This window comes from Dermacentor albipictus, chromosome 4 (assembly GCF_038994185.2).
Source record: "Dermacentor albipictus isolate Rhodes 1998 colony chromosome 4, USDA_Dalb.pri_finalv2, whole genome shotgun sequence".
NCBI classification, from domain to species: Eukaryota; Metazoa; Arthropoda; class Arachnida; order Ixodida; family Ixodidae; genus Dermacentor; species Dermacentor albipictus.
Window position 1 is genome coordinate 65643899 of NC_091824.1, and position 26252 is coordinate 65670150.

Genomic DNA, 26252 nt, shown 5'->3' on the forward strand with positions numbered 1-26252 from the left:
ATTCTGAAGTGCAAACCAGCAGTGCACTTCGAAAAACAAAACGAAAATTACATAAAAAAACTCGCCATCCCGGTACTACGAAAGTGGATGTTCAGCGCAGCTGTTTGAAACTTCCAGTACTACTGCTGAGGGGGTTATGCAATGCTTTATGGCTTTAAAGTAACAACAGTAGTGCTATTTTAAATTAATGGTAGGAATCTGAGTAATGCTACTTTTGACAGCCCACCGCCCACCATAGCACTGCTGCAACAAGATTAAACTCAGTTGCTAGGCTGGTAATGTTATATACGAAAGCCTAGGGACGTCACACCTCACGTGTGAAGCTGGTGTCACTGCGGCAGCTTGCACAAAAGTGATCTGTACCACTGAACGTAAGCGGGGAGCGCTACGTGCATCGCATTACTGTCACAAGCGCCTTATCATCAATTATGTGGTTCAAATGCTTGCTTTAAGTTTGTTCTATATTGAAACGTATGCTTATCTGTAATTTGTAAGCGTGATTCCAAAGAATGTATACACTGCTCGTTTAACTTTGCTGAGTGCTTGTAGCCTCTGCCTTGTGTGGCTACGAGCTATTATATTTTGGTTTTTCACGGGTTTGAATGCTTATAGTGCTTACGGCTATTTCAATGTTCTTTAGTGGCGCGCCCTTCAGTGACGGGCCCTACTCTGTGTTACCTGCACTGTGAGTTTTTGGCTTAATTCTGTGATGCTTGTCATCTTGCCCTTTCTTCCCTCTTCCCTTCCCTTCTTTCTACCTTCCATTTCTGTGTAATTTGATTGCATGTAGCGCGACGCAAATTGTGTAGTGCATTAGAAAGACAAGTAGGCACCAGCGATTATACTGGGGCCTTCGAGGACTAATGCATAAATGCCGACGCGCTTGCCCTGAAGATCAGATTTCGACGATATCGGACTTCATTCGCCCCTATAGTTGTGCTTTGAGTGTGCCCTTGTTTTGTGGGCACAGGCTCGCCCAATAAAACTTAGTTTCAACATTCACAGTTCTCCTACTGTATTGTTTAGTTATGAAGGCGCTTGAGCAACCAATGATGCTAAATATTGTGAAGCAGCAGCCAGCATACGTGACGCCATTAAGGAGCATTAAGTGACAAGCCAACCGCTGCAATCGCAAGCACAGTTTTCTTTTAAAAAAAAGCACCGGTGTTTTGACGTATGGAAACCAGCGCCGTCTATTTCAGTGATACCACTAGATTTTCTAACTATAGGTATTCCTACCCAGAATGATGATGGCGAAATTTTATATCACAAGAAGAACAGAGATGCGTATCAGCCAGTGCCATGATAAAGTAGCGTGAATTGTCACTTCAGGAAAGCTAGCAAATACAGTGATACTATGACTTTCAAACAAAACGGTTTTGTTGCTATTGTTTTGGCAAACAGCGCCAGTCATTGTCACATGTCACAAGTCATTGGTGCAGGGGACTACTAACAAGACTTTTTCGCAATAATTTGTAGTTGTGACTGAAGCGGCTGTTTTATCCATTTGTCCTGCTTCTTAGTGTGGTGTACATTGTATCGCTTCTCACTTCACCCATAGGTGTCATAGTTGCTCGACGAACAGTATTTAAAGAAGACAATTTTTTATTCGCAGAAATGATTCTTTGTCTTCTGCTACTGTGGTCAGGAGCAGCTGTCAAGCATAAAATTTGTACCTTGACTTGATTTTGTCAACGCAGCGGTAAAACCATGATTGAATAACGCGGACTTTCGTGGATCGGTTAATGTGCTCGAGTGCTGGTATAGAAGTGTTGTGGAATGGTCGTGAACATTTGGATGTTGTCAACACTTTAATACGGGCCTGTTGACACACGATTGCTCGAAATAAAACAAAACAGTGAAAGAACAAATAAAATAGCATTGACTCAACCAACGACGCCAGCACACGAATAAGAAAACAGATAGACTCAGCATATTGATCAGGATGTTGAAGAAACAAAGGAAAAAATAAAAAGTTGTCACGCCGTCTTCTTGCAGCGCGGTACATTGTCTTTGGAATGAGTGGAATATTTCCTAGCTATGCACTGCAACCAGCAGCGGGATACTAAGAAGACCTGACCCTGAAATACGAGAGACAAGCCCCCCATGTGGCTGGGTGCTCTCTTCCTGCACATTGACATGCATTTTGACTTGCACTTTGACTTGCACTTTGACGTGCGTGAACTTTTTGACTGCCCTTTGCGGTGATCATGTACTCGTGAGGATCGATCGTATCGAACAGCAGCCAGCAGATGACCAAAAGTTGAAGACCCAAAGTGCTACGGCGGCTGTTCTACTGTGCTAGCAAGACATTGCCGATGTACACCAACAGTCAGGACTCACCTTACGGAGAAGACTGCGCATAGCGCATTTTATCCTGTATTCAAAGAGTGTAAATCGTGTGCAGTGTTTGTTTTCGAACGTTGAACAGGAATAGTTACTCATGCATTTTGGAATTAAAAATGTGTGTATTGTGTGCGATTGGTGTCCGTGTGTCTTGTCGGCTGGATCCGTGATATGCGGAATGGCCTTCTCGAAAGGTAGAGTACTTTTTATTGTTTTTCTAATTTTTGTTACCCTCAGGGTTTTCCCATTGGAGAGCGGGGAGACATGAAAACACATGATAGAAAAAGCAAGGCCACTTCTACCAGCAGTGAAACTACATAAATTAGGTGAACAATCTAAACAAGTGTAATAATCCAGAATTCAAAACCAAAGCCTTCTTAGGGCGTTGACTAAATGAAGCTCCAATTCTGGAGCAACAACGTTCAATACTATTCTATCATTCTTGAAAGTATTTTGTCGCAATCGTGTAATTCTGAAACCCTTCCCTAAGACTGAAATACTAGCAAAAAAATTCCGATCCGCAGATCTGGGATAACTCGTAGTCTTAACACTTGCAGGCCATCGTCACTAACATCAATAGCCTGCAAAATAACGAAGAACATTATCTTTACGTCTTTGGTCAATTTTCTGGAGGCCAACAATAGTTTCACTCCCACACAGCGTGGACTCTACAAACACCTTTCGTGTTATACCCAGCTCTTGTCATTAACGACTTGCATGCATATTTAGACATTGTTTTCGTAATTTACTGCATATTTGTAGACTTTTCTAAGCATTTGACAACGTAGGCTGTTCGCTGCTATCACATAAAGTAAGTGCGCGCATAATACTACTCCCTCCCATAATTACCTCGATATGCCCTTTTCTTAAGTCTCGTGTTCAGTTCATCTTTGCTAACTAAACAACCAACATGGTGTCAGGCGCGCACAGGTAAACATGAACACATCTCGCTCGATGAGTGCAGAAACTCGCATTCAAATTTCTGGAGTGAGGAATCGCGGCAGCAGCAAGCGAATTGACCTTCATGCATCTCCCGCTTCAATGCGAACGCAACGCCGAAAGCACAGCGCATTCGAAGCTACCGGCACTACGCGCACTCTGCAAACATCGCCGATTACTTTAAAGATGAGGCCCGCGCGGGTGCGCACATTGGCCACATCGCAGATCGTTTTCAAGGCACACGAATGCCGGCAACACGTCCTTAGGGCGTCCGCCAAAAACGTCTACTTCGTCTAGAGCACACCCTCCTACGGCGTCCGCAATTCGCTTGGTCGATGTCGTAGTAGACGCCGCGGTTGTATGAGCTTTGTGATGATAGTGATCTTAAGAAAGGAAAGAGGCTTGATTGTGCAACCCGTTGAACTCTGTAGGGAGCGGCGGGCGAGGAAGATATCGAGGCACCATAGAGAAAGAAATTAAATAAGAGCGGACACTCCCATAGAGCCCAGTTGTCGAATTTACTGCGGGACCCCAAGGGGTTGGGATTAACTCCTTCCGGTTTCGGTTTTGGGTGCGCGCGTTTTGAACTCAAGCTAGCAGGCGCTACACTGGCTGAGCTCCTCGCCGCCTTTCTTTTTTTTTTTTTTGCTTCTGCTGTTCAATCGTGCGGGGTCTTAGTGCGGAATCGTTTATTTAATTAAAATGATTGCGAACGATCTTTACAAGCCTCCACCGAATCTGTGTCACCTGCAATTTCATAAAGTAGACGCAAGACGCCTTGTAAATGAGGAAATGTTTATTTCGATTTATATAAGTGACCGTTCCGGGCTTTTTGTGTGTTCATCCAACGTTGTGGCGCCAGGTAGGTAGCAGCAGTTCCAGTACGAAGCTCCACCGGATGGCCTCAGCTGAAAAATAAAAATAAATTGCAAGCACGCGCCATTTCAGTATTAACACCTCATAGGGACGCTGCATGTATAGCGGAAACGTGGGAAAGTGGTGAATGGGCGACATTAAAAACAATATATTTCGCTCTTACATACGTGGCGTCGAAAATACCCGACTCATTCCAAGCCGCACTATAAATGATGATTTAGAATTATGATTTATTATCTATAATCTAATTGCCAAGGATTCCCCCATTCCCGGCATTATTTCCTGCACTTTAGGCGCACGAATTCACGGATGACTGCGCGTTTACTAAACAACTTGGCCTCAGTCGACGCGATAGTACGCTGCATACACAGATGTGGCCAGAACACAGGCACTCAGTCAGACCCTGCTAGACGCTCGCAGAATGCCCTCTACTTGCACTCAAGAGAAATGCGTGGGTGCAAAGCCTCTTTTGCGTCGTTCAAAAAACAAAATATTCGAGTTGTTGATTTTTGAGCTCCTCGACGTTATCTTTTGCGCGTTCTGCCGGCGCAAGCAACAAACTGCAGTGTTATCACCTCCGGCAATCGCTTATTTTATATAGTGCAATATTTTATGTAATGCTGGAAACAAGATAATTGGCCTATAATTATTCAATTATTTAACGGATCCTTTCGTATCAAGTGGTGCGCGGAGCAGAGGTAGAACACCTGGCGTCTAATCTGGAGGTCGTAAGTTGGAATGTTCATCCAGGACACTGCATTTTTCAGGATTGGAGCCTAATACCGGTAAAAAATGGCAAGAGCCGGTGGGTTATAATAGTCCAGGTGCCACCAAATTGGCAAAGCCCACTAAGCTTGCACAATAACACTCCATCCCCACAACAGGCAATGGCGTCCCTGCTGCAGTATTCGGCCTTCTTCCCTGCTGACTCTTGCTATCAAACCATGGCCCTCATTCTACAGTGGCTGCGAAACGCCTGACCAAGACGACGGTCATGCCTGTGACGTGGCAGAACGTGCTAAGGTTTTCTGGATCTGGACAGACGACTACTCGAAATTGAGCCTAGCATCGTTTAACGAGCGAACCCTTTCGAGTAAGGCTAACCTAACATGGCTATATGAGGAAGTACGAGACATTGTCTGGGATATAATTGACCCCTCTGACGCTAAAGGAACCTGTGAGGCTTATAAAGTGCTGACAAACGGAAGTACAGTGCTACACAGGTCTTCCAAATAACCGGGAATACTGGGTAGGGCCTCTAATACATAGGAACATAGCGGGCAACATTTATGAATTCTACAGCATTAGTTAGAGGTAGCAGTCGTAATGTACGTAGACAGGAGATATAGAATAAAGGCAGTACAAGCCTACGCTGCAATCTCCAGTCATGATGATGACGAAATAAAGCAATTTGATGGAGATGTTTATTAGCAATGAGACAGGTGCAAAACTGTCGAAGGGCACTATGGCACTCATTCCTCCCTCGTGTTTGTGGCGGTGCCTAACTTGCATACGTGACGACCGCTTGGTATTGTACTCATTTTAACTATGTCGCTCCGAAGGTATTGAGAAGATTAGCGGAATACCGTTGCAGACAAGCGTTACACATTTGGCACTCCACTGTATCTTTGGGCGACGAAATGGATTGTTCGGGCCCTACGTAGCCCTACGCCCTACGTAGCTTCAGACACTTCGTTTCAGAAAACCATGAACACAGGCAAAAAAAATGTCTTTTTTGAGCGCTTGTAACCGCGATAACTTCTTCACTGTAAAAACTTGACACACTTCTGAATTCCCTCCTGTCACCGACACCAACCTGCTGACACCAAGACTGCTGAAGAGGTCAATGACGCGCTCAAGTTGATGAAGCATGGCAGCGCAGCAGCACCTGGCGAAATCACGGCAGTGCTCTCGACGACTAGAAGCAAGAGCCCAGCTTCTTGGGCCACCATGTCCTTTAACCGCAATGTCGAAGAAAGGAAACTGCTCAAGGACTTGCAGCGAAGCCCAACGGTGCGCACGTGGAAACAGTGAGGCAGCCCCAGGTGGCTGCACCAACTGCAGGTAGATCTGCCTCCTCCTACACACCATGTAAGGGTTCGAGCGCGTCCTCGACAGGCGCTTACCAGCACCTCGGTAAACTGGTACCTTGCCAAGGCGGCTTCGTGAAACGCTGCGCACTGAACCACGCATATACGCTCAAGACAGCTCCTGGATGAACAGTGGCCGCTTGACGTCGTGTTCCCTAATTTTGAGAAATCATTCAAGTGAGTCCCGCACAAGCTGATTCGCCCCGCGCTTGGCCTGGAGCAGCTGACTGAGTAACTTGTTACCTGCGTCCTTCTCCTCTGACGCGACACAGGGAAAACTGTTGGCCTGGTTTAGAGACATAAGTGGTTTGGCCACGTATGAAAGGATGACATCCGTAGGCGCTATTGGGTTGCTCCGATTACTCGAAGGACGCATGACACCTCTCTGCGTACTTAGGTCTGATACCTACTCGTTGACGCACATAGGCTACAGCCTTGGAGAGGGACGGCCGACAGAGCGCTCGGCAGGCTGCTAGCACATCGAGCTCGCCGCCTCAATACTACGGCCATTTCAGGCACATGACCAAGAAAAATGAAGACGGAGATCTAGAAGACGCGACTCTGTACCCGAACGGAACAAAGGCGAAGAAAAAAAAAGAACGATGATTTTATTGATGAAAGTATGACGAGTGGACTAGAATAATTACTATGCGCGGCAGACGCGCGACGAAGTAAAAGTGTGCGTGGTTGTGCGCGGCGGCGGCACGCGAGGACAGCACATGCCGAGGTTCGATCGCGGACGGCTTGGGAGGAGCTGGTGCCGGCGAGGACATGGCGGAACGGGTTCCAGCGGGAGTGATCGAGACGGCTACCGGTCCGCCTTAGTGCCTGCCTGTTCAAGGAACACAGCCGGGGCAGCCTACACACGAGAGGCTAACGGTCGCACGAGCAGCCGTCCAGGAATCACCGGGACCAGGGAACAAAGCTTACAAAGCCCTACAAAGCTCCACAAAGCTTGAACATAGCAGCTGTGCAACAAAGTTGAAAAGAACTACATGAGGAATGGTCCCATGATAAGGGCTCAAGCACCGGGAAGAGTGGCCTCCACATTCTCTTGAGGCGTGGCCAAAGTGGAAGAGCGTGCAATCTAAAGACAAACGTGCTTCAAAAGTGTGTAGAGATGGGCTATTTCGTGCGCTGTAAGCTAGCCATGCACTCAGAGACGAAATTTTAGCATCGAGGTTGTGTTTTTATGGCAAGTGTCAAAAAATCACCACAGCACACAGAAGCTGCTAGGAAAAAGGAGCGGTCGTTTAGCGCGAGCTTGTTGAAGAAGCGAAAAAAAATGTTTAGGGTTCCATTACGCTCGACCAGGTGCTGAACGCGTTCTACACGCCGAACTAGGGTAAATACCGCTGGGATACTTTAGAGTATGATGGAACTATTTCTCTTGTTAGCACTCTTTCTTGTCGCGCTGGTTTATGATAGGGATGTTACTACATTATGTGTTCTTTTCATTGCATTTGTGTGATGGCGAGTGATTTGCGCACACTCAAGTGTTTTCGACCCGCCGTGGTTGCTCAGTGGCTATGGTGTTGGGCTGCTGAGCACGAGGTCGCAGGATTGAATCCCGGCCACGGTGGCCGCATATTCATGGGGGCGAAATGCGAAAACACCCGTGTACTTAGATTTAGGTGCACGTTAAAGAAATCCAGGTGGTAGAAATTTCCGGAGTCCTCCACTACGGCGTGCCTCATAATCAGAAGGTGGTTTTGGCACGTAAAAACCTCATAATTTTTATTATTTCAAGTGTTGTCGGTAGTGCCGTCTTCGGAGACAAACGTCACGGCACAACGTAATCAAAGTAGGAGGGTAGGGAGGAGAGTGACGAATAGGCTGGGATAATTATGATGCGTGGCACCAGCCTGACGAAGTAAAATAAGTTTGCGTAGCGGTGCACGACGGCTTTGCACGCTAAGAGAGCGCGTGCCTAGATTCGATTGCGAGCGGCTCGGGAGAAGAAGCTGGGACCCGCAAGGACCCGGCGCAAGGTGTTCTAGTGGGGCTAATCGAGACGGCCACAGGTCCACCTTAGCACCTACCTGTTCATGGAACACGGACGGGCCAGCCTACACACGAGCGCCTAACGGTCCACTCGGGCAGCCTCCGGGAATCATCGGGAGCAGAGAACGGCTCCGGCGGCTGATGATCCGCCCTGTTGGCCATGACTACGGTGCTGCCTGAGGCCCGCCTCCACAATCAAAACGCACAGCAGCTCGAGTGGCCGCCAGCACTGCCTTCGGCACAATTGCGCTGGCAGAAGCCAGAGGAGTTCCTCGCCCGCCACGACCTTCGAGGCCCCAGAGGGTTAGCCGTGCCTACCCTGTGTCAGGCGTCGACAGCCGACGTACCCCTACAAAGTCTACGTATCGTGAGTGTACCACCGTAATATTGCGCATGTGGTAGTCCGCTACCAATCTAAAACGGACACGTGGGATATCGAACCGCGTTTGCACGGACGGTTAGGCTAGGGTAAAAAAAATTAAATTGTGGGGCTTTACGTGCCAAAACCACTTTCTCATTATGAGGCACGCCGTAGTGGAGGACTCTGGAAATTTCGACAACATGGGGTACTTTAACATGCAAATGAATCTAAGTACATGGGTGTTTTCGCATTTCGCCCCCATCGAAATGCAGCCGCCGTGGCCGGAATTCGATCCCGCGACCTCGTGCTCAGCAGCCCAACACCATAGCCACTGAGCAACCACGGCGGGTTGGGATAGGGTAATGGAGTCTTCTCTTATATGCTCAAGTGTTCTCTGTATTGTTTCACTGTGTATCTAAGTGCCGTGTGTGACCAGAAACTGAGCGAGCTAAAAGCAATGTCTTTGTTACGCGCTCTCCTCGCTGTGTGTTGAGCCCCTGGGCACACTTAGCCTTTTCTATCACACAAGGAAAGCTGCATCCTTCTTGTTCACCAACATGGCATGAAGGTTGTTTTAATATATTTTTTTAAATTATCAACAATAAAATATACTATAAGCTATAAACGCTTCACTGTAATCGGGCCGATAGTTTTCTGAAAAAGGTTTCTCAAAGACTTAAGAAAATGCAATAGCATTTTGAGGATGACGGACGTTGATGCTTCCCTGCTTAGCGCATGCGTTAAATGTGGTCCAGCAGAAAGCATGCCATTTCTCCTTGTTTTTCCATTATTCACGCTTTTGACGAAGATAGGTTCAGCTATCGAAATGTCGGCCGGCTTTTCTCAGGCACTTTATTCCCATTTGGGCAATTTCTCTAATGCAGCATGCTGTTCCATCTGTCGGCTCGCTTCGCAATATTGCTTCATCCCCGAAGCCTACCGTTAAAGATTTTTCGTTCGCGTTTGTATTTTTATGCGAAGCATATTACGAGAGCTCAACCCAGCTCCTCAGGCGCGGCGGTGTCGCCTTGAAACCACGTGACACCGCCACGTCACGACAGAGGAGAAGTGGCTTTGGCTCAACTCTTGCAAGACGGGCTGGGTGGGAATCGAACCAGGGTCTCCGGAGTGTGGGACGGAGACGCTACCACTGAGCCACGAGTTTTTTTTTTCTTTATTCACAAAATGACATACATAAAAACACGTTGGACTACTTGGACCAACGTGACAAGCTAAAATTTCTTGAAATCCACTAATTCATCAAGATTACCCAACCAGTCAGGCGGATCTGCCTGTACACGATATATCTCACGTATGAAAATAATGCTTTCAACAAAATTTTTTCGCGCTGGGCGCGCATTCACATCGGCGTGCGTTACCGCCATCCGTGTCTTCCAAAGACTATGGAGGCCCAGGAGCATTATCATGTCATACGGAAAGCCCTGATGGCTGTCTACCGGCAGGAAACGTATACCCTGTGCTGTTATCGGCAGTTCCTTTTTAAGAGTTCTTTGCAAGACATCCCAATAAAAAATTGCATCCCAGCACTCAATGAAAGCGTGCTCAATGGTCTCCGGCTTGTTACATAGCGCACAGTTGGTCGTCCATGGTACAGATATTCCTTTGTCGGCTATCCATGTTTTGACCGGAAGGGTAGATGTATGCAATTTAAAGAAGAACGACTTTACGCTTGCTCTCAATGGCATCTTTTTAACTCTTTTTAAAACATCTTGTCCTGGGCCTCCATAGTATTTCATTCGGTACAATGGCACTGGCATCATAACGTCAACTAAATCCTTGTAAAGTTTCTTTCTTGTTACTGTGCTCAGGTACTGAAGGGAAAACCGAGCTTTTAATATTCGAAGGGAGTCGACTACCTCTCGCAAGTAGCCTTTAAGCCGGTAGTGTACAGGCTGTGCACTAGACACAATAAATTCAGGCAAAACGCTTTTCAAACGGATCTGGATCATCGTACGCAAGAATGAATCACTTTGATCTCGTAAGAAGACAAAACGAGAAACAATCTGTCGTAAGAAACTGAGCCACGAGTACGATGCTTCAAAGCGGTACAAAAGCGCCTCTAGTGAATGCGGTGTTGCCTTAGAAACGAGCTGTTTCTAAGGCGTGCGTCTCTTGGTCAGGCGCACATTTCGGTGCCACGCCGAACGCTGCTTTGCTCGACGCTCACCGCGTCCAATGCGGGGCGCGTAGTCGCTGCCCTGTAGCCCATTGTCTTACACCCCTTGGCGGGTCGACGGGAACGCTGTCGCGTTCCACTCTTGAAGGCGAAGCAGTATTGCATGAGTTGTTTCTTCGTCTAGCCGAACCAAATATAGCCAAGCAACAGCAGTTCACCAGGCTAAACAGTGGTTCAACAACTAAAATAAAGGCTAGTATGCTTCGCATCCTGGGCTTAACCTTACCTAAGCCACAGCCATTTTTTATTATTTATCACTGATCGCACTCTTTGGAGTAGCAGAACTCTGTACCGTCGGTCCTATGCTACCAATGCAGGCGAGAGAGATATCACAAAACATACGTCATTTGAAGCAATGTGCACTCAGGACAGTGGTTCACGCAGAAATAGCATTACATTCGCGTCTATACCTGCTGGAATCATCACACTATCATCGTCTACTCAAATTATCATTGTCCACCTTGCATGCGCTTTTGTTTTTACAGCAAAGATGTATACATCTACCCTCCAAGGAAATTTTCGTGTCGTTATGGTAAGCGAAAAACTCCCCGTACGTGTGCCGATCCCGAAGATAGTGCAATGCCAGGCTGACCCGCGGTGGAGGTGAAGCAGGCGTTAAGCACTCCTCATGGGTGGCCCGATCCCGAAGATAGTTCAATGCCGGGCCGACCCACGGCGGTGGTGAAGCAGGCGCTAAGCACTCCTCATACGTGGGCCGATCCCGAAGATACTACAATGCCGGGCCGACCCGCGGAGGAGGTGAGGCAGGCATTAAGCACTCCACATACGTGGACCGATCCCGAAGATATTGCAATACCGGCCCGACCAGAAGTGGAGGTGAAGCAGGCGTTAAGCACTCCCCATACATGGGCCGATCCAGAAGATTGCGCAATGCCGGGTAGACCCGCGGTAGAAATGAAGCAGGCGTTAAGCACTTCCCATACGTGGGCCAATCCCGAAGATAGTACAATACGAGGCCATCCTGCGGCGGAGGTGCAGTTCGCCATTAAGGGACCCTCATACACAGCTTCGTTGGTCATTATTCTTCACAGAGTGGAAGTACATTCATATATTTTTTTTGGGGGGGGGGCGGGGAGTATCTTAACAATGTGCAGCAATGTACAGGTCAAACTGAGGGAACAGCAGAGAAAAATTAACGTGCACAAAGACTTGTACGCGTTACATAAAGAAGTTGCAGATAAGAAGTACAATTCCTTCATTCAAGATTGCGATTGATTAAAGTGACCAAGTATTAGGCCCTGTAGGTAAGTAAATTACTGTAAGTTAGTCGATGACATTTACGCCACTTTTCTCCAACTCTTTTAAATAACATTGCACAAATACGCTAAGTAGAGCAAGCTTGTCTTGTTGTCTCGGTGTGTCCACTGTCTGTTTTCGCACGTTGTTCAACTTTACTAACAATGGCTTTCCAAAATATTTGTTGGTCGTCCACTTTAGATGACTTGTGAAGATTTTAGCAGTGATGCTGGAAACTTGCTCAATGTGCGTGGTCGTGGAGAGACGACTGGTACTTGTAACGCTGTGATAGGAGGATGTGGGCTGTGGCCTCAAACACACAGGGATGGCACAATGAACACAGAGAGGCTTTAATGACGCGGGGATTGGACTAGGGCAATGTACGCGATAACAAACACGATTCACTTCATGTTTGATTGTCGCTTAGGCAGTCATGCAGAGCGTCGATGTAGGAAGACATCTGATCTCGTGTCGGTATCACACACTCATGACACGAAGAGCGGCAACGATAAATATGGCGCAGTGGGTGGCGCAAGGGCTGGAGGCCGGAATGGAGGCCCAGCAGACTACGAGCCATTCGTGAGACAGCTGGGTCGGCGCGTCTGCCCACCACAGGGTAGTCCGTTCGGAAGGCGTGGCTGCACCGGAACACGCCAGCGTCGGATGCACGCACAGCAGTGGAGCAGGCCGGTTGAAGCCCAAGGTCAGCCTGGCCTGTTCTGCCAGTACACCCAATAACACCGGCCTTGGGTAGCCGGGCCGCTCGGATCGTTCGGCACGAAAGGCCAGACCAGGCAACTCAGGCTGTTCGCATGGCTGCCCCTTTAGCCCAGACGTTGTTGTTGTTGTTGTTGTTGTTGTTGTCCTTAGTGGCCGTGGCACATACCCACAGTGGGGGATTGGCCAAGAATCGGGCGGCCCAGACACCGGCCTTATCTTCCTCTTCGTCCATCGCCACTCCACAGCAGCCACAAGCATTCGGCCACGCAATTCAAGTAGTCTAAACTGCTATCACAAACGTACAAAAGCATTCCGCTCAATACTGTGGTTAGTTCAAAGTCGAGGTGCTCACTTCTGAGTCGTCTTTGAAGCACAGCGCTTCATTGTTGCCAGGGTTAAGGAAAGGCTATCCCAATAGAGCCGTTGAAAAAAGAAAAGGAACCGAAGAAATCGGCCATAGCTGATAATCTAGTATGAACATCCGAAGTCGCAATCGCAATGAAGCCATAGAAGCACCTTTCCAATTATTAGGTCCGCGTCAGGTTGAATTCCTCCCGACACCATTCCCACCAATTGTTAAACCAACTAGAATACGTGGACAAATCTGTAAGGTTTTTTTTTTATTGCGATAACAGTTATAGAGGCTCTCTAAGCAAATTTCCAGTGCCGTTGTCGTCACCGTTGGCGTTATCCGTAAGCTTCCTCATCTATGTAGGCATTTGTATGCTATATGCCTGGCCATGCTATATTGCATGTGGTAAATGCGTACTTTATTGCCATACCATTCTATCACTAAAGCTGCTCGTAACTGGTCTTACATTCTTGACGTAATCATTCCTTTATTGTCGCTGATGAAGTTGCACGTTTCACAACTAGAGCATAGCGCTTGGTTGTTTCGTTCATCTTGGGCCAGTAAAAACGCTCGAGCGTTCGGTGTAGCGTTCGTAAAGCGCCGAAATGGCCAGATGTCGCATCGGCATGCATGGCGCGTAGAACATCGGAGCGGAGATTCTCGGGCACAACGAGCAGAAAACACGCTCCATGCACGGAGTAATTAGTTTTATCGAGCAACTTATCACGAACTTCAAAGCAGCCGCTGCCTTGAGGAGTATGGGTGATGACAAAAACCGGATCGCGGGTAAGATTATTGTGTTGGGAATGTGCAAGTAACAGGGAACGTACAAGTAACAGCAGCGAGAAAGTCGTCAAAATTCTCAGCATCGCAGTCAGCAGTCGCATTAGGAATGCGGGACGGGCAGTCTGCGACAGCGTGACGGCGGCCATTTTTGTACGGCACCACGAAGTCATATTCCTGAAGGCGCAGTGCCCAACGTGCGAGACGGCCAGAGGGATCACGCAAACAGACCAGCCAGCGTAAAGAATGATGGTCGGTGATTATCTTGAATGGTCTACCGTAAAAATGACAGCGAAACTTCTGTTCGACGAAAACAGCTGCCAGGCATTCCTGTTCCGTAAAGGCTGACTCAGGCTAAGCCGACCCGACAGTGATTTGAGTCTGCTGACTGTCGGCGACAACGTTTTTCCTTCATGTCGCCGTCTCTGTCACACAGTACCGACGGTCATAGGGCAGTTTGGTGGGGAAGAGAGGTGCGGTTGTGCAAGAACTTACTGATTCAGAGCATGCACTTGAAACAAAATAAATATTTGTTATGATATCTGGAAGACAAATTTATTTGGTTTACTAGCAAATGAATGTGGAACATTAATAAGTTACGACTTCTTTATGTTTACGTTGGGCCTAAATTCCTTGCCATATGACATAGCAATGTATCTTGCGGAATTTTGAACCACGTACACGCAAACATTTTAGAGCTTACATACTCATCCTGTCTAAGTAGACTATGTTAATTTAAGGAAAGTTCAAAATATTAAGCAACCTTTTATTCGAAGCAGCCCAGCCAAAGGCTCTTGCTGATCATACATTTTTTTTCTTCTAGGCACGTAAACATTTTACGATATGAAGGTATTTGATTCAGATATTCCTGGTACAGCGTCACTCTGTCGCTTTCTTTTGCGTGTTATCAAGGAGAGGTGGCACTGTGGTCAGCGTCAACAATTCCGAAGTTGTGTAAAACAATAACGTTTGTTGTTTCCGTCGTTCAGTAGGCCAACGTAAAAGCTCTTACACACCAGACACAGCGCTGGCGTATCATTTGAGGTGACCTTAAAACCTGAAGTTGCTTTGCATCATTTCAAAACCATTTTTCGTCTAAATCAATATTTAGGACGCAATTAAGAATTAGCCCCGGTTTAAAGGCTCCAGGCTTTCAGCCTGGATGACTTGTTTGGTACATCGGGCCTATGGTTTCTTCAATTATGAGACCAAATACTCTATTAGAACGGATGTCCTGAGCGAAGAGATGCAGTATTATGTCCGAGATTTAAGCGACTTTATTTTCCTGGTATATTTCCTAAGCTATAGTATAGGACATTTGGCTGCTATGAATTTCGTGAGCTTTTCTGTAAACTACGTGTTGTTGATGCTGCGACGTCGATTTTCAATTTGACGTTGGCGATGCTTTCGACCTTGTTTTACACTAACAAGACTATTCTCTGTGTATCCTGTATTGCGAGTATTAGGCATGTTTGAGGTCTATGACCATCATTATCATGACGCCACCTTTGTGCTACTGCCCTTCTTTTTACGTGGATGACAACGTAGAATTGTACACAAACACAGGGTCATCTTGTTAAAGTATTTCTGTGCGATGTCCATGTAATGTAATACTCGTCCACTACAGAATGCTTCGTCCTGTCCTCCGAACCCCATGCAGCGACCACAACGCTCGAAGAGTCTGAGGGGAGCGGGAAGTTCTCCAGTTATTATCCGGCACTGTTGCGCGATAGCTTAATCGTTAGGGCTTGGCTCCCAAAGCAGATTACCTGAGTGGCATGGGCATCCCGGTGGAGGTGGTTGTGAAACTTTTGTTTCCTTCACGCGTTGCCATTGAGGAAGTTGGGCATGGCGAAGTTGCCTGACAACGACAAAAATCATCATTGTGAGCTGTAGACGACGACAACGATTGTCATCAGCGTAACAAAATGGCTGGGCGGACAGGACGGACGGAAAAGGCAAGCGCCAATTTCGGGAACCTAAGTGCTGTCGCAGAATTAGAGAAAAGATGAAATGACGCATCTGTTGTAGCTACTACAGCTACAGCTAGAACAAGGATCGGGGCAATGGGGCAGGTTTCGCCTTCTCGCCCCGCCACGCGCCAGCGTTTCTCGGCAATGATACAGCACCGATACGTCAATTTCCGTGGCTTTTTATATGGCAGAGTGGTAAAGAGCGACTGCAAACATTGAGGTAAGCCAACCTATAAAAAATATTCGCTGCTAAGGGTTTGTTTGGTCGTGAGACCACCTGCTCGCTGGCATCTCCTTGTGGTGTCGCGTTGACAGGGTGAGCTGGAAGTTGGAACGGCGCTTCTTGTTCCACTTTTCTTATTTAACGCGGCCTGTGCGGCATCGTTGCCGGTACAGCACGCCGGTCGTGATCATGAGCAAGACGATCGGTGCTCTGGTGCAAATTATGCTCTGAAACCCAATGAGGCGAGCACGCGAAGCCACAGCGCACAGTTACAGGGACATAGTGACTTGATAAAGACGCCCGCATTGCGGTTGTCTTGCTAGTGCAAATGTCAAGCAGAAACATTCACATCACACTTGAGTGTCAGACAAAGGAGTGAGAGCTGTGCTCTTTGGCAGTTCATGTTTCTGTTTCGAAAATTATATTGTATGGAATTCATTACACTGAAGCAATTAGCGCCGCTAGTGTTTTGCATACATGGGACCAGTTATGCAATTTTTGGGTAACATGCTTCAAGAATAACATTAAGATCAGTCGTCCGACCTCGTGAGTTTATGCTTTTTATGTTTCGCTGTCTATTACTACCTCGAATAATTTAAAAACAGAACCATCCGTGTTTATGCAATTTCGACCGCGTCACTCAATTATCGAATCTATCCAAATTTAAAGGAATTTCGAAGGTATTTAGAGGAATCAACGTTCTTTGATGCCTATTTATGTCTACTGCAGGACGAAGGCCTGCCTCAGCGATCTCCGCTCACTCATGCCTTGCCTGACGGCACCTTATGCCTGCACATTTCCTCAGTCAATCCTATGATCTAGTATTCTGTAATACTGCCTACGCTCTGCGGAAACAAACGAGGAGTCTGAATGCTTCGTTCAGCAGAGCGTTAGCTGTGGAGCTGCAATTAGAGCTCCAGCGAGGCCGGCCACTCAATATTCGTTGTGTCTGACGTACAGCCTTTGAGCATGGGCTGAGAAAGCACATAAGTAGCTTAGTAAAGTGAGGAAGCAGTTTTACAGGAGAAGTTTCAGAACTACCTACCTATAATTCGCCACTCTATATGTCTTCTTTAGTGCACTGCGACGCAAAAAGGTATGTTGACGCCAAAGTAAAACAGAGGCTCGTAAAACAAAACGTCCGTATTTGTACTTTCATGTATGTAGACCTCTTGTTTAGGCCTGTTAATTTTTGTGGGGCTCCAAAAATGCCTCAAAATTAGGCAAGGTACTTGCAAGTTTTCATCCGCGCAGTGCATATTTGAATCAGAAAGTGTTCAATGGCCCTGCATAGTTATACTCTGAGCATAGAATATATTATGATCAGTAAAATTGTAAGTCAAGATGGGTACTTCTTCTGGATATAACATTTTGCTCATCATCATACCAACCGTATCATAACCATCGAGAACAAATGTAGTACACAGACAGACTGCGCAATTCGGGGACGTATACGCAAGCGTTGGCCGAGGGTTTTGCGACAATGTGTCGAACACACTTGAGTATTCGACGTAAACCCACTATTCACGACAAAGACACACCTTATATGCGCATGCACCCTTAATCATGAGTATTTTTCTAATGGGTGCTAAAATAGTCAAATAGAAGGTGGAAATGTTGAAAACACCAGGGTCGCCCATATTTCCCACTCGACTGAGTTTGCTCGAAAGCAGTCTGAGTGACGTCGAGAGAACATATGTAGTCGAAATACTCATTGGTAACAAATGACAACTTTGACAACAACTGATCGAGATAAAGCCTACAGAAAGGCGCTTTGCGCGCACCGCCTCCTCATTTCCGTGGAGGTAGGAAAAGGTTAGCGGAGACCGTTACGTCACGCAGCCAGCCGTGGCAAGCGGACGCTCCGTGAAGCCCATACATTTGCCCAGTGGTGGCCCAACACTAGCTATCACATTGCTAGCTATCACCAGCTATCACACTGCTATCTCTTGCGTCGAGATCACGGGTCAGGAATTGAGATTTGCTGATAGGTTTGGTTCGTAGTAGCTATGCCAGTAGTTTTCACTCAGTGCGCGCTTCTCCGGTTGCCTCGCCATAGCTCTGCGTGCAGAGCGGGAACACGAAAGCGAACCACACACTGTGAACTGCGATATCGTGTTGGGCGGACAGGGTTGGCTTCAATCGTGTTACGCGATGCCCTTTCTCCATGCTCATTTCAAACACAGAAGACTGATGAATGTTCTGCGCCAGCGCTGCTTATTTCTACCAATGAACTATCGGAATATCGTATGACTACGACTCTCTTGCTATCTATCTACACACTTGACGTAAGCCGCTTGCCCGCCGTTCTGGGGCACGTCTCGGGTGTGGCACTTCTTTCTGACATTACCTGTCTATGGAGCGTCGAATGTGAACAGTGCAGACGTGTGGCGCATTGTCATGCCAACTCTTTTCTTTCTCGCGAGTACCCTTAAAACATAACATTCTTTCTATAACTCCGTTTCACAGGTAATGCACTGGGTATAATCATAAACAAACAAAATATGGGGCCTTCAGTTTCACCACGTTACTCCTCTGTTTTTTACCACTCACTAGGTAAAGCCCTAGTGATATTAACTCAAGAGGAAATCTAGATAAGCCATTGAAAACTGGAGGCGTGCCATGGGTGGTAATTTATGTCTCGATACCAATAGATCTTCCATCTGAGGGCATCGCCAGAGTTCGCGCAGATCCCGAACTTTGTCAAACTTGGGACTTTCTATATAGTACTACAGGAAAACACCCCTCGCTTGTGTCAGCTAATACACAACGCGATAGTATATAGCTAAAGCTGGGTAGCACACACAGTAACTAAACAACCCATTTATCAACGACACAGCTGGAAGGAATTCAAAGTTGTTAAGAGTCGTGAAACTTATCTTGCATGACATTTCTGTGTTGCGCCCATAGGAAAGGTGTTGTTATTTTTGGCACTCTATTTGGGGGGGGGGGGGAGAGGTGTTTCTACCATCCTTTGGTTAGAGTGTTGCTGAAAACTCAAAAAAGGGCTGTTAACCCTAGGACTATTCAATTACAACTTTATGGGTGCTAAATATTAGAGGTTATGCGCATGTTGTTTAGAACCTGGAATCTGCGGGGGCGGAGTGTAATAGAAGAAACAGGCACGTGAAACTAAGTTAATTTCAACTTTGTAGATGTAAGCATTATTTGAATTTCTTTGCTCTCTTTGCAGGTACAGAGCGGATCTTGAAGGACTGAAAACTTTCTTCAATTTCTCCAGAGGTGCTGTCATAGCCACGGCAGGATGTTGCCTTTCAAGTGACTGTGAGGATCGATATTTTCCTTGCAGTTGCCAACTGTAGGCTATGATGAAAAATTCCACTACTCTGACTTCTATCGAAAAGGAAAGAAAAAGAAGTTGCCTGTTCTATTGTGCACAACATTGATACGTTATTACAGGCAAAATAAAACTAGCGGGCATTTTCATCGGTTCACTCGGATAACGTATCGCAAACTTTTTGAGCCTCGCTTATCCATAGTTCGTACATCCTTTTGCATACTGGCATTGCATTCTTGTCGCAATGAGAGAACAAAATTGATTCATACCGAGAGTTAGCCCCCTGGAACAGCTGATAAAAACTGCATTCACATTGAAAAGGTGTGCGGCGACTCTGAGCAATTTGGTGACTCTCGTTGGTGACAAGCTCTGCAAATCAATACTCACGAGCCTTCCTTTATTGCGCCGATCGAAAGACCGATCAAAAATAGTGCAACCCACAAATGTGATGACATTAGCTGATGCGAATTTCATGGCTGGTACGACATAGTTTGTAGTTCACGGCGCAGCTGAAAGTTGGCCCGTTACCGTATAGTCAAACTGAAAATTCATTATCTGTAAGCCCACGGTAAAGGAAGCCAGTAAGTTTGCATGGATTTTCAAACATTAATATTTTGCGCACGGAAATATGCTCCGTTTCGATATTCAAGGAAAATGATTTTTTGTGACAAGCAAGCCACATATATACATTGCTTTAATTTTTCTTTTCTACAGCAAACTCTACATCGTTCCTAAATGGCTGTGCATAGTCACCTAATCTCTCATTGGCTTCTTAGTATTCTCTGCCTTTCATGCGCACTGCCGAATGGAAGTTTTATTGAAGAAGGTGAACTGTTGTTTTCCCATTTTCAGTCGCACATTTCGAGGTACAATGTGCCAGCATTCGCCACGCGTGAAGGCTACTGGAGTTCAGGGAATACATTCTTCCTTCGCGAGTTCCCTTGGGCGACAACTTTGTGGACGATTCCAAGAATAGCGTTTTATAGGTATATCAAGGCAAATGCGGATGCGGGTGTCAAGACGAACGTCCTTGCGCTAAATCTGGGTGACAAAGCACTTGCTCATATAAAAGCGTGTCCCACACGTCCGGTTAGTTCTGCTGTGGTGGACTGCTTTTTATTTGAGAACACTTTGGACGGAAGAGCATTGTTCACTGGCAACGTTACGGTGTCTTACACAAGAACGTTGTCTTGTGATCGCAGTAGCCTTTGTAAAGAAAAAGAAAATGCACCACAATGTTTAGGCATGCCGTCATTCCGCATTCTCTCGACATCCACTAGAGAATGCCACTTTTTTTCTGTTAAACATTATTCCAGACTTTTCCCGCAACGCCAGCTCAGAAATCAGGTAATTCACGTCGGCTGCAAAGAACAAGAACCTTCTTGCCACATAAGACATACGGGGCTTGTCTTGCGTGCACTTCAGTTTTACAACGTAACATTAAAATTTTCCTATGAGAGAGAACCTAGAACTCTTGCGCAAGCACTCTTTTCGGGAGACATTGACATCATAGGTACCGACAGTATTCTTAACTATCATGTTGCCCACTACTACGGCATCGATCAAATTCTTTATCAGGGAAGTGATGCATTCTATGTCAAAGACGGGAAATTTGTGTTGACTTCCTTAGCGCACATTTTCGTCGAGTCAATGCCTGGATTGTGTGTCACTTTGGTTACTCTTATCTGCGCAGCACTTGCGTTAACAATAGCCGATTTCAGAGAGAGGAATGCTTTGCAGTTTAGCGCTGCGACAGAATCTTTTCTGTTCCTCCTCGCATCTTTTTACGCAACTTCTTTGCCCATTCCTCGAAGACGAAGCTCCCGATTGACACGTACACTCGTGTACAGCGTCTGGTTAATGGCTATCCTTCCGCTTTCGAACTATTTCCGCGTTGAACTCGTCGCGCGACTCAGTGTCCGCTCTCAAAGAAATGTTGTGGACACACTCGAGGGACTTAATGATGCGCTTAGCCGGAAAACTGTCACTCCCTGCCTCCGTGTTGGAACTATGACGCATCACAACGTTATATGGAACGTTAGCTACACCAATATACACTCCAAGCTCAGCCTCGCGTTCTACACATCCAAGGAGAAAGCCTCCTTACAGACTTCAGATATTGAAGACTGTCTGTCATGCGCAAAATAAAAGGACCACTTCTGGGCCGCTATTTTGTAGCGATGCCTTATGCCTTATTCTATGCTATTCTTATCATCGACCACACACGGCCGCCTGATCGCTTTGATATTGTGGGCAGACCGTCGCTCTGACCAGTGGCCAAGCGCGAAAAGCCCGAAAAAGCATAGAATCGGAAAAGGCATCGCTACAAAATACCGACCCAGTTTCGCAGAAGGATTGCCACAGTGTGCTGAAAAATTATATAGCGGATTTGTTCAATCCAAAGATACGCTAAACCAATTACTGCATTCCATGATTGTGCGCAAGAATTTTCCGCATAAGATAGCCTTCCGCAATTTGGTGCGCAGAATCCCGGAAACCGGATCGCTCGAGAGATACGATCGATGTTGGTCCCCTTCTTCGTTTACCGGCAGCCCAGGCTCCTCAGAGCCACCAGATAATCTGGCTGGACTTGGTCACTTTCTGGTGTTTTTTGTTTTGCTCCTAGCCGCCTCATGCGTAGTCTTTGTTCTTGAGCTGATCATAGGGAAGCCGTAGTTATTTCTCGGAAAAAGCTTGCTTTGAAAATTTTGTTGAGCCATCCCCAAAACTTTAGTATATCCTGCATGACAGAGCACACGCTAGCATTTTTACAGATTGAACAAACGGGCGAGTTGCGCGTTTTGTGTATTTTATTTTACTATCATTTACTGTTATTACCTGAAATTATACGAGAAACGTGGCGGAAATTACAAGTCGCAATAATCAATGTAAAAAAATTAGCACTTCACGCTATGATACTCTGCACGAGGAAGTCCTTTACTACAAAACTGAAGCCTGCGTTCTATAACAAACATAAATTAAGCAAGGTGTATCGCAGTCCGCAAATGTGAGTTTGAAATATTGCTTACCGGTGTGATCCAATATTGTTTGTAGTGTCGGCAGGCGTGGAAAGCGAGAGTCACCACTTGTTGCATGTTTAGCATAACATGCAAGCAGTAGGAAAAACTGTGCGTGTTGGTTTAGCACATACTGAATTGCAAGCAAGCAGTGGACTTCAAAAATAAAAAAACCACCTCGCCATCCCGGCACAGTGCAAGTGGATGTCCAAGTAGTAGTAGTGCTCTTTTAGTAATGGTAGGAATAGGAGTAATGGTAATTTTGACAGCACGCTGCCGTCCATAGCGGTACTGCAACAACATTGAACTCAGTTGCTAGGCTGGTAATATTATATACGAAAGGCTAGGAACGGCACACCCCACGTGTCAAGCTGGCGTCACTGCGATAGCTTGGGCATCAGTAACATTTACCGCTAAATGTATGAGGGGAGCGCTACGTGCATCGCATTGCTATCACAAGCGTCTTTTCTTCAATTACGTGGCTGGGATGCTTGTTTTCAGGTTGTCCTTTATTGAAACGTACGTTGTATGCATGATTTCAAATAATGTATGTACCATTGGCTTCACTGTGCTGAGTGCTTGTAGCCTTAGCCTGACGGGGCTATGGTCTATTGCATCTTGAGCTTGCTTTCGCGGGTATTTGCGTTTAGTGCTTACGGGTATTTCGAGAATCTTTAGTTACGTGATCTGCAGTGAGCGGTCCTACTATGTTACCTGTACGGCGTGCCTTGGGCTTAATTCTTTGAGATTTGTCATCTTGTTCTTTCTTTCCTCTTCCCTCCCCGTCTTCCTATTTTCCAGTTGTTTGTGTGTCTCCTCCTTTCTGAAGAGTAGGCACGCGTTGTGCCCCTTCCGGTAGCAGTTGCCAGCCTGCTCGTCGGTTTCCTTTTCTTCTCTAGCGTATATATCGTTTCGAAATAATAATAATAATAATAATAATAATAATAATAATAATAATAATAATAATAATAATAATAATAATAATAATAATAATAATAATAATAATAATAATAATAATAATAATAATAATAATAATGACACATTGACGATGATAGTTTTCTGTCGACGGACGCTAAAGAATCCCGGGATTCTAGCGATGTGCGACTTAGTTGTAGAAAGAAAAAGTCAGCATCTTCATCAGCCTGGTTACGTTCACTGCAGGGCTAAGGCCTCTTCCATACTTCTCCAACTACGCCGGTCATGTACTAATTGTGGCCATGTTGTCCCTGCAAACTTCTCAATCTCATCTGCCCACCTAACTTTCTGCTGCCACCTGCTACGCTTCCCTTGCCTTGGAATCCAGGCCGTAACCCTTAGTAACCATCGGTTATCTTCCCTCCTCATTGCATGTCCGGCCCATGTCCATTTCTTTTGCTTGATTTCAACTAAGATATCATTTACCCGTGTTTGTTCCCTCCCCCAATCTGCTCTTTTCTTATCCCTTAAATTACACCCACCATTCTTCTTTCCATAGCTCGTTGCGTCGTCCTCAATTTCAGCAGAACCCTTTTCGTAAGCCTACAAGTTTGTGCTCCATACGTGAGTACTGGTAAGACACAGCTGTTATACGCTTTTCTCTGGAGGGATAGTGGCAGCCGGCTGTTCATTATTTGAGAATGCCTGCCAAACGCCCCCCAGCCCATTCTTATTCTTCTGGTTATTTCAGTCTCATGATCCGGATCCGTGGTCACTTCCTGCCCTAAGTAGATGTATTCCCTTACCACTTCCAGTGTCTCGCTACCTATCGTAAACTGCTGTTGTCTTCCGAGACTGTTAAACATTACTTTAGTTTTCTGCAGATTAATTTTCAGACCCAGCCTTCTGCTTTGCCTCTCCAGGTCAGTGAGCATGCATTGCAATTGGTCTCCTGAGTTACTAAGCAAGGCAATATCATCAGCGACTCTCAAGTTGCTAAGGTATTCTCCATCAACTATTATGCCCAATTCTTCCCACTCCAGGTCTCTGAATACGTCCTGTAAACATGCTGTGAATAGCATTGGAGAGATCGTATCTCCCTGTCTGACGTCTTTCTTTATTGGGATGTTGTAGCTTTCTTTATGGACGACTACGGTGGCTGTGGAGCTGCTATAGATATCTTTCAGTATTTTTGCATACGGCTCGTCTACACCCTGATTCCGTAATGCCTCCATGACTGCTGAGGTTTCGACTGAATCAAACGCTTTTTCGTAATCAATGCAGGCTATATATAAGGGTTGGTTATATTCTGCACATTTCTCTATCACCTGGTTGATAGTGTGAGTATGGTCTATTGTTGAGTAGCCTATACGCAATCCTGCCTGGTCTTTTGGTTGACAGAAGTCTAAGGTGTTCCTGATTCTATTTGCGATTACCTTAATAAATACTTTGTAGGCAACGGACAGTAAGCTGATCTGTCTATAATTTTTCAAGTCTTTGGCGTCCCCTTTCTTATGGATTAGGATTATGTTAGCGTTCTTCCAAGATTCCGGTACGTTCGAGGTCATGAGGCATTGTGTATATAGGGTGGCAAGTCTTTCTAGGACAATGTCCCCACCATCCTTCAACAAATTTGCTGTTACCTGATCCTCCCCAGCTGCCTTCCCCCTTTGTATAGCTCCCAAGGCGTTCTTCACTTCTTCCTGCGTTACTTGTGGGATTTCAAGTTCCTCTAGACTATTCTCTCTCACATTATCATCACGGGTGTTGCTGGTACTGTATAAATCTCTATAGAACTCCTCAGCCACTTGAACTATCTCATCCATATTAGTAACGATATTGCCGGCTGTCTCTTAACGCATACATCTGATTCTTGCCTATTCCTAGTTTCTTCTTCACTGCTTTTAGGCTTCCTCCGTTCCTGAGAGCATGTTCAATTCTTTCCATATTGTAGTTCCTTATGTCAGCTGTCTTACGCTTGTTGAATAACTTCGAAAGTCCTGCCAGTTCTATTCTAGCTGTAGGGTTATAGCCTTTCATACATTGGCGTTTCTTGATCACATCTTTCGTCTCCTGCGATAGCTTACTGGTCTCCTGTCTAACGGAGTCGCCACCAAATTGTATTGCACACTCCTTAACGATGCCCATAAGATTGTCGTTCATTGCTTCAACAATAAGGTCCTCTTCCTGAGTTAAAGCCGAATACCTGTTCTGTAGCTTGATCCGGAATTCCTCTAGTTTTCCTCTTACCGCTAACTCATTGATTGGCTTTTTGTGTACCAGTTTCTTCCGTTCCCTCCTCAAGTCTAGGCTGATTCGAGTTCTTACCATCCTATGGTCACTGCAGCGTACCTTGCCGAGCACGTCTACATCTTGTATGATGCCAGGGATCGCGCAGAGTATGAAGTCAATTTCATTTCTAGTCTCACCATTCGGGCTCCTACACGTCCACTTTCCGCTAACCCGCTTGCGGAAAAGGTATTCATTATCCGCATATTATTCTGTTCTGCAAACTCTACTAAAAACTCTCCCCTGCTATTCCTAGAGTCTATGCCATATTCCTCCACTGACTTGTCTCTAGCCTGCTTCTTGCCTACCCTGGCATTGAAGTCACTCAACAGTATAGTGTATTTTGTTTTGACTTAACCCATCGCCGATTCCACGTCTTCATAAAAGGTTGCGACTTCCTGGTCATCAAGACTGGATGTAGGGGCGTAGACCTGTACTACATTCAATTTGTACCACTTATTAAGTTTCACAACAAGACCTGCCACCCTCTCATTAATGCTATAGAATTCCTGTATGTTACCAGCTATATCCTTATTAATCAGGAATCCGACTCCTAGTTCTGGTCTCTCAGCTAAGCCCCGGTAGCACAGGGCGTGCCCGCTTTTTAGCACT

General features: G+C 46.1%; 1 long non-coding RNA gene across 3 annotated transcripts in view; it reads right to left on the bottom strand.

The window, feature by feature from the left end:
* Window positions 1–4063: 4063 nt before the first annotated feature.
* LOC135897608 (uncharacterized) overlaps window positions 4064–26252 on the bottom strand; it is a 90382-nt gene continuing 68193 nt past the window's right edge. For 2 of the 3 annotated variants that reach the window (XR_010563095.1, XR_010563097.1), the window contains one exon: window positions 4064–4193. This is a non-coding gene — a long non-coding RNA (uncharacterized lncRNA). Of the gene's footprint in view, window positions 4194–15694; window positions 15787–26252 lie in introns of all 3 variants that reach the window. The other variant, XR_010563096.1, reaches the window with a different exon arrangement.